This window comes from Perissodus microlepis, chromosome 13, assembly GCF_051167445.1.
Source record: "Perissodus microlepis isolate ML-2025 ecotype Zambia chromosome 13, ASM5116744v1, whole genome shotgun sequence".
Lineage (NCBI taxonomy): Eukaryota > Metazoa > Chordata > Actinopteri > Cichliformes > Cichlidae > Perissodus > Perissodus microlepis.
The window spans coordinates 30,186,244-30,195,782 of record NC_140473.1 but is presented as its reverse complement, the minus strand read 5'-3'; the positions used below and the strand labels follow the sequence as shown (position 1 = coordinate 30,195,782).

Sequence of the window (9,539 nt, the reverse complement as noted above, 5' to 3'; positions counted from 1 at the left end):
TTTCTGCATAAGAGATACATGAGACACCCTTTAAATAAGCAAATTTCATGTTTAAAACATGGAAATGCAGCCAAAATGGACCATACAATGGCCTCAGTGAACACATCAGCACATAAGTAGAGATGAGGAAACTCAATCACATTAGATATAAATATGACTATGAGTAAATTATATATATTATATATTCTGTTACATGGTTTAAAGAATACAATGTGATAATCAGACATGAGAACGCTGTTTCCAGTTATACAAATTTATTTTATTTCACTATTAAAGAAACCAATTATGTGAATAAAAGCTCACCACAAGAACATCTCCCAACCCAGTCTTACAAAGTTGCAGTTACAATAAAAACTGGGTATGGAACATGAACTGTTGCTGAGCTAAAAAACAATCCTGGTGCTGATGCTTGTCATTGAACGTTTTGGACAGAGCTCTTGATTGAAATGCCTACCGTTGTGTGTAGGCATTTCAGTCCAGATGTTATGGAGTTCAGTTCAGCTAAGATGTATTTCTAAAGCACCGGATCGCAAAAATAGCCGCTTCTCGGCTGTTTATATTGTAAGGTAAAGACCATACAATATAAGAGAGAAAACCCCCCAACAATCAGATGATCCCCTGTGAGCAAACCCTTGATGACAGTGTCTGTGAAGGTTATCAGTCATCAAGGCCATAGTAGTCTAAGGAGCTTGGAAAGAAAAGCGCCTGGACTTCTTTAAGTTAAAGAAGTCCAGGCGCTTTTCTCCAAGCTCCTTAGACTTGGTGACGGTGGGAAAGAAAAACTCCCTTTTAACAGGAAGAAACTTTCGGCAGAACCAGGCTCAGTGAGGGGCGGCCATCTGCCTCGACCGGTTGGGGGGGGGCACAGCTGTTATAACCCCTGACGCAGCATAGCTTCTTATTCTGAAAGATAGGTAAATACCTTAAACCTGCACTCTATGCAGGACACCAAGTGATGACACGACTTGCAGTACTATAGGAGTCTATGCAGAAACAGTTTTCTCTCTTGAATCTCTGTAATTTTTTTGCTACTGAGTGTCTGGGTGCAGTCACTCATTTTGGGCCAATTAAATCAAATGAATTGAACCTGCGTTAACCAGGTTTAATAGGGAGGGCCAAAGTCGTAGTTGTGCTAAATTTCCTCGAATTCTCCTCGGAGATTTTCGAGTAGCTTCCTTTGTTCTTGAAAGTTCTTTTCCATTTGTCTCATCGCTTCCCGTCCATTCCACATCTTTTTGGTAAGGTCACTAACCTTATTTTCTAAGGCCTTATTTTCTTGTTTGAGTATGTCAACTTGGACATCGTAGTTGTTTATCAGATTGTTATGTTCTTCCTGTGAAACTTTGGGAGTCTGAGCTTGGGTTTGCAACGCCATGTCTTCTGTTTTCAAGGCTTCCTGTACATCACACAGATTTTTCTTGACCTCTTCAAGCTCTCTTTTCAGTGCCTCAAATTCATGGCACAACAACTCCTTTTCTCTGTTGGTCACGTTAAAATCATGTTCGGAGTCTTTCTCAGTGGCTTTGAAGATCCGTGATTCTCCTTTCACACCCTCATCGTGTGGTTTCAGTTCTTTTTGAGAATCACCACTCCTTTTGGAAAGCTCCTGGAGGTCCTGTTCAAGAAGTTCGTTATGCCTCGATATGTCAATTTCACGTGCAACGCATTGGAGTTCCAGAGTCTGTCTGAGCTGTTCACTGTCCGTTGTTTTGTTTTCCTCATTCATGATCCTTTTTCTTTCTTCACTCTCTTGTAACTCTTTAAAGGCTGTGTTTGCCTGATGGAGTTTATTTTTAACAGCCTGTATTTCCTGTTGCATGTCATCTTTTTCCTTTTCAAAGTCCCTTTTCAGCTCACACATGCGTTTTATTGTCACATCATTTTCCTTTCTTAAAGACTGGTTGTCCTTTTCCATGTCTCCCACTTTTATAACCAAGCCTGTCTTGCTGCTTTGCAACTCTCTGATTTCTGCCTCCATTTCCTGCATCACCTCTTTCTGTTGCTGGATCTCTTTGGTTTTGGAGCTGTTTAAATCCTTTAGAATTTGGTTCCAATATTCCAGGTCTTGAATTTTGAAGTGAATTTTTTCATTCTCTAGTTGCAGGTCTCTTTTCCTCTTGTTTTTAGAGAACCCACTTCGTTTGAAGAGAACTTCAATGTTTTTTTGGAGAATTTTGTTCTCATTTATCAGCTCTCTTTTTTGCTCCTTAAGGTCGGCGTTCTCGACTTTAAGGTCACGTATGGTAGAGCTTTGTTGTTTGAGAGTTTTATTCTCATTTTTCAGCTCTTTGATTTGCTGGTTAAGTTTTTCGTTCTCGGCTCTCAGGTTGCACACAACAGGATTTGACAGACTCATATTTCAAATTGAAGTTGATGTTAAATCTCTGTACTAACTAAAAGATTTTTTAAAAATACGGTCAACTGTGTCAGAAACTGAAGTTTCGAGTAGTTTAACTGCCTAGTGAATTCTTCCACTATCTTTGAAAGACTGACAAGAATGAGAACCTTTCCCCTCTTTAAGGGTTTTAGTGTGCTGATGTCATAAAGAAGATCAGAGATCAAAGGGATTCTGGTGGAATGTCACTGTGTCTGGTCTGGGCAGTTCTGAATTGAATAATAACAAAATGCAGATTGATGGTAATTGTAACTGATAATGGTTACATGAATTATAAACACCCAATAAATATTATTTAGAAATCCAAACTGTGGTGGAGGTGTGGTCCCTGGCTCAGCCGCAGGGGAGGAGTGATGCAGTGAGCTCAAGGGGGCGGTGCCAGGGAGGCTGCAGGGACAGGTGGTGATGATCTTCCTAACGAGGTTTTCCTTTTTATATAGTCAAGCCGGAGACCAGAGTGAGCAGGAGCATGTGCAGAAGACCAACCGGAGAGTTGGGGAACAGGTTGGCAAACCATGAAAGCCATATGTGTGGTGCTTAAACAAACACTCGTCCAGAGTGATCAACATAACAGTGTGTCGGGTTGACTTTTATACAAACAAACCAAAAAGAACAAAAACATGTCATTGTGAAGCTTTGGCAAATACTAGATTGGTCAACTGATGTGCCGTAAGCATCTGTCAGGCTCTCTGACAGTTAGTTAGTGTTGCCTACAGTTAAAATATGTAATTGTGGTGAAGAGTTAGTATGATTTTACATAAATGGAATCCACATTTAGGAGCCCTTCAGTAAATCCAGGCCAAGCTAAGAAGATGAGCAATGGGAGAAAGACCAAGGACAGAACACATGGAGATGACTGACCAGCGAGCTTTTAATGCTTAAACCTCGTCAAAGTAACTTTTTGTTGGGACTAAATTGTAAAGAGGGATGTGTGTGTATAGAAAGACGGCTGTTAGAGTAGCAGATGTTTAATTTTGTCTAAATTCACTATTAATTCAACACGTTCTCACTCCCAACTCGTCAAACGTGTGACGCATGGTCAGGCTCCCTCTGCTTCGCTTATGGACGCGCAGGGTACCCCCCTCGCGTCGGGAATTGACGTGAAGGCTCCTCCGATTGAAGAGATTGCCGCGGAAGTGCCTGTTGTCGGTATATTTAGACATTTTCCAAATCACATTGTAGTGACGTATACGGAACACAATAAATTATATAATGTAAACAACTACCTGAAAAATAGGTAGAACGATACTTTTCTATCGTTTATTGCATTTATGGAGGGAGTGATGTATGCTGGGTAATGGCACAGCTAGCTACTGGGTGACTTTATTCACCCGCTTCGGCTGTTATCAGTCCATACAATGGGCGTTATTAGCACAAATCAGTCCCATAGATATGGGCCATCTCCTGCTAGATTGTTCAGAAGGTTGTTCTCATCCATCCAGATGGAGGATCACTAACAGGAGCGTGGGAAGACTCCAGAATCCACTCTGGCTGGAATCCGGTGGATATGCAGTGTGTACAGGTAAGACCATTTAAACGGACAGCATTTATAGAATGACTATTAAAAGTCAGCGAGTGTCAGTAATGTTAATGTGGTTATCTTAGTAATACACCGAGTGCTAATATAACAGCTTTAAGATGCATTTGTAGATATTATTACGTGTTTTACCGTCTTTGTGGTGCTAGCTTAAAGTTACGGTGTAAACGTTAGCTTATATTGGAGGAAAGCTGTTACTGGTTAAACGATGTTAGCACAGAAATATTAGCTTCTGTCATGACTGATGAAGGTACTAGTTAATAAAGTTTCCAGTAAAGTGTTTAATCGCAGCCACAGACTGACAGCAAATATGTCGATTAGCTTCAGTGCATCTGTAATAAATATGTGCAAGTTTCAGTGCTTCGTTTAAACTGTATGATACTTATACTGACCCAGGGTCAGTGTAAAATACAATCCTAGCTGTGTGAACAAAGCCTGGCTCCTTTAATCCTGCATGACAAACCTCAGGATGCAGGTTATTATTACTCTTTCCTGCTGGCACACCTGTCACACCTGAGAGTCAGCTAGAAACGTACAGTGACGTGGACATCATGCAAAGACTGCCAGACTCTGTAATACTGCAAATGATCAGTGACTCAGGTTAACACTAAAGTTTAAACGGCACCTCTGTGTCTCTGTGTGCTGAACATCTAGGATTGAGTCAGGCTGCATTGACTGTGGGACTTTAATGTGTTAAAAGCAGGTTGAAGACGGCTCAGAAACATTTGAATATTAAAATTTAGCATTGTGGCTGCTGGTGGCTTGTAAAGCCTCTACTCAGCTGTATTTTTGTTACTAATTTATGTTTGTTGTTGTTTAACACAGATTTCAGAAGAGCAAATATGCTTAATAGTTTAACTAGATTTCATTTGTCAGTGTGGGACTGCTGAGTCACCTGAAGAACTCATTTCATTCATTCTCCACATGATGTTCATTTACAGAAATGTTTCACAGGAACTGATTTCTCCCAAAGGTTGAACTAGTGTGTTTCCATAGATTACCTCTGTATGAATGTACTTCTTAAATGAAGGCAAGTGTTTGTCCTTTTTTGTTCCTCAGGTACAGTACGTGATATCAAGGGCAGGCGGTCAACACTGGGGGTAGACAAGAAGCAGACGTACTTCCAAGAGGGAGCTGCAGTGAGGACACAGCCAGGTCACTGAGGTCAGAGGTCAGAATCTGAAACAGCTCAGGTTTATATTTTAGAGGTTATAAAAAATCAAAATGTATTTATAAAGAAACCTTTAAATAATAGTCATAATTATGATTATTATAAGAAATATCAAACATTTAAGTGGATTTTCTGTTACACATATTGTGTTAGCCCTGCAATAAACTGGCAGCCTGTCTTTGTCCTGTATCAGCTGGGATAGGCTTCATCCTCCCGCAACCCTGAATTGGATACATTGTATTCCAATTATGTAATCTGATCATTTACAAACTCAAGGTATCTAATCAAAATGTAAGTAATAATTATAAAATGGGAAAGCAGAAATAAGTGTGACATGAATGTAAATGTGTGAGCTGACATAGAGGACAGCTACATGCAGTCAGAAAAACCTTTGTTGTCAAGTTTGCAGGTATATCAGCACGAGACATTCTTACATAGAAGAGACTGTTAAAGTCTCTAACTCAGTGAAGCATTATTGGTCCCGTCTGTTTGGATAAATATAGTAAGTTGATGTATGTCCATTTATTGACACATTTTCTTAAGTGCTTATCCAGTTCAGGATCACAGTGGAGCTGCAGCTGGATATGTTCACTAAATAAACCTTACAAAAGTTAACAATAAACCTGCATCCATGTACGTTGTTGTCCACAGGATGAGAAAATCAAACTGGAAGACTGTGGAACATGTTAATAAATGTTTGTGTGTTTATGCCTGTGTCTTTCACAGGAGGCGCTGGAAGGTTTCCCTAATAGTTCCTGGTGAATCAAAGCAGAACCATAAAGGTTGCTGGACTGCATGATGGCCTTACCCCTGAGCAGTCATCCTGTTAAAGGAGGAACCACTTAGAAGCTGTTTTCAAAGTAGCTGAGCAGATTTCATCTCAAGTAAGCAATTAACTGTTTGTTCGTTTGTTCTGCCACTTAAAGAGCATTTAAGGACGTCTTTTGAGTGTCCAGTTGAATTAATTCTACTGGCTCTCATGGTCATTTGTTATTATAGACATATTTTTCATGTTCATCCAGCTATTTAGTAAATTCTATCTATTTAGTAATATCCGTCAGCTATAAAATGTAATATAAATATAAAAATATCTAAATATCTCCTGTCCTTTATGTTTTAATGATGTAAGACCAGACGTCTGTTATCGTGTTACATTAGCATTCCTCACATATCAATGAGATGCTGCACAGTACAATCCTACTGACACAGCAGAGGGATAACGACGGCTATTCAACATCGTTACACGACACATTCGAGCTGCATGACGCAGACAAAGTGACTAAATCATCTTTTTGTGGTTTATTGTCTTCAAACCAGCAGACAAAGCTGATGGCAGAAGATGTCAGAGAAGAACTTCAGGCCGTGGACTGAAAAGGTATTTTTTTCTTGTTATCAAAAGACATTTGGAGTGGCAGCTTCTACAACTGGTTGTGCTAAAGTAAAGCTTACAGTCTAAGAAATCACAGTGTTGATATTCAGCACAAAGAGAAAAGCTCACTTGTTTGAATTCATTTACAATCATAGTTTTATAAATTCTGACTGTAAACAGCTTTTACAGCTTTGATATTGTTTGACACTCGATATCAGGTGATAGGGTTTAATTTAAAGGTTTCTGTGTCCCAATGAGCCATTTACACTGATCAGTGTCAGTTTAACTGTAACACATTCATTATTTAGATTCAACAAAGAAATAAGTGAATGTAAAAAATGGCAGCCCTCAGGCCAGGTTTATAGAGATATATGCATGCATTATGAAATTTATGTATCCCAGATCATTGTTATTCATCTAGTCATGGCAGACCTACCTCTTCCTCCCAAGTTAACTGCAACCCAAAAGAACTAGTGGGGCTATTTACACACTCACAACCAGTGTGGGGTAAAAAGAGCCACCAAAAAGCTGTCAGCCACAGATGTGCTATAAGAGTTAGAAACTCTACTTATGGAGAAACTTTCTAAGTCTAACAGAGGACAGGTACTCCTGCCCAAATAACATGATATAACCCCACATACAGCCCAGCCATAAAATGAACCAAGTCATTTAGTTAAAGACAGCATGGGACCAAATGCATGTAACCAGCCTGCATCAACCTGACATTTCTTCCTCCTGAATTAAATGAATGAATGGATGAAAGTTAAATGACTACAAACCTAAAGCCACTAGTTCCCACACTGGAGCTCCCTGACACTGTGTGTTAACCGTATTTAGCTTGTATCAACAGTTGTAACAGGCTAAGCCACCTGAGACACTGCATTGAATGATTGTTCCTGTCTTAATGATTTCAGCTGACTGGTTTCAGCTCAGATGTTCTGCTTTTTCCTTTCAGTAGATCAAAGCAGCTCGTGCTCCTTCTGCTTCCAATTTAGAAGAAGAAGAAGAAGGCGAAGGCTTCAGCGAAGTGGCGTTCATGGTCTCAGTGAACAGTCACGGTCACACACTGCATGTGGTTTTAAAAGCAACATGTCTGTTCACCACAACAATGGAGATGTGTAATATTAGTGCAGCTACGGTTTGTTTTTGAACATCAGTTCTGTTTTCTACTTTGATCACTTAGACCAAAAAAGTGTTGTTTTCAGATTCTTTCTTTTACATCTATAAACCACCTGTTCATTTTTTTATTACAATTAGTTTCACATAAATGTTAGTGTTTCCTTTATGATCTTTTAATGCTTACACTACACTGTACAAGTCTACATTAGAGACATTTCTGTTACCTGTTTCTGTTGACTCAGAGTTGTGAAATGTTCTTTTATTTGATGCACAATATGAAGTTCATAATTTTCTTACAAATAAAACTCTAATGACAAACATGAACAGCTGTGCTTATTTCTGAGACATGAGTTTTGAATGTGTTCATATTTAGACAGTGTGCATCTGTATGCTGAAACTGTTATGGTGAACCTGAGGTGATGGTCAACAGAAGGCAAATATATATCAATATAAAACAATATTGAAGTAATGTCTTTACCCCCTGCAGCGTGTGGACGCTGTGCACGCAGTCACCTTATTCACTGTAGTAAACATGCACCGCTAGCTCACGTGACTGACTGTCTCCATGGTTACATCGTATATTATTAGCTATGTAAACAGCTTCCAAAGATACCGTCATAGCTCTCTGCAGCTGTAACACTTTGCAAATCATTTCACGTGTTTGATAGTTACGAAGACAGAATATGTTTTTAAGGTCATGCTAGGCGGTTGCTATGGTGGTTGCTGTGCACTTGGGTGGACCGCGTCCGATTCCTGTTATTAGCTGTCCGCCGTAGGAAGGCTGCGTTCCATTTACAAGTAGTGACAGTCTGCCGCAACTCGAACTCAAACCCCGCTTTGTTCTTTAATTATAGGCCTTTTATAGCCGTTCATGACACGCACACACACACATAAAGCACTTTGCCTCACCATGAGAATGCAAGTTTACCTAACCTAACCTTAAAGTATCTGATATAGGATAGAAAAATGAAGCAACCAGAGATTTAATGATGAAGACTCTGGGTTCTGTAGTTCACGTTTTACAGTCCTGAATGACTCTTTGCATATGATTTATTGAAGAGGAGTTTAGAATGCACTTTACATTTAGACTGTTGCTGTTTCATTTTTTACATTGTTGCCGTGTTATGTCATGAATAAGGTTCACCTGCTGGGGGTTTGATGGATCAGCTGGACAATACAGTCAAAGACAGACTTCATTCATCATATGCAAGAATCCTAGTTGGATTTTTGTTGTCACTCATGTTTTTGAACCAAATATTGAAAACAATTCTGACAGACTGGATACCTGGTCAGGGTGTACATTACCTTGTACTCAAGCATCCCAGGACAGAGCCCTGCCCCACCATGAGCCTGGGTGGATACGTGGTTATTAATATAAGGACCAATACTGAATATGAATATTTCATGAAAATTGAATTATAATACAAATTAGTAATAAGGGTTTCTCTGCGCCCTTATCTACCCCATACTCAAAGAGCTGCGGGCAGAGAGGGTGACAGGAGAGGATGGCACTGAAGAGAAGATGCTCGGTTTCTGGAGTCTCCTGGTCCTGTCAGTATTAGTAGGATGCATCTGCTGTGTCTTCTCGTGGATGCTCACCTACCTTGACTCGTCCCAGCCTGGTATGGATTTCCCAACACTGCGGACAGTGGCCCACGTCAGAGACGTTTAATATTGATTACATATGTCTGAATTGCTAACCCTAACCCTAGCTCAACAGACCACAATGCCCTGGACTGTCAGTATTATTACACGCTGTGAACATAAGTACCTTTGATCACAGTTGTGGAGACCCACCTTTTAGCACATCCCAGCACACCCACTCACTTCACCAGATGCACCTTGTTTAGTTCTCTCACCTTTGATTGGGTGTGGTGCTTGTCCTTAATTGCACTCACCTGTCACACATTATATAAGGACTGCATTCACTTTAGGCTCACTCCTTCTT

General features: G+C 40.0%; 1 long non-coding RNA gene across 3 annotated transcripts; it reads left to right on the top strand.

The window, feature by feature from the left end:
- Window positions 1-3,666: 3,666 nt before the first annotated feature.
- LOC146375366 (uncharacterized) lies at window positions 3,667-7,915 on the top strand. Of its 3 annotated transcripts, XR_014802112.1 has the most exons (5): window positions 3,667-3,917; window positions 4,992-5,103; window positions 5,830-5,987; window positions 6,421-6,478; window positions 7,428-7,915. It is a non-coding gene; the product is annotated as an uncharacterized LOC146375366 (long non-coding RNA). The 3 variants fall into 3 exon arrangements; XR_014802113.1 differs by having other exon boundaries at window positions 4,992-5,096; window positions 6,421-7,915; XR_014802111.1 differs by having other exon boundaries at window positions 6,421-7,915.
- The last annotated feature ends 1,624 nt before the right edge of the window (window positions 7,916-9,539 follow it).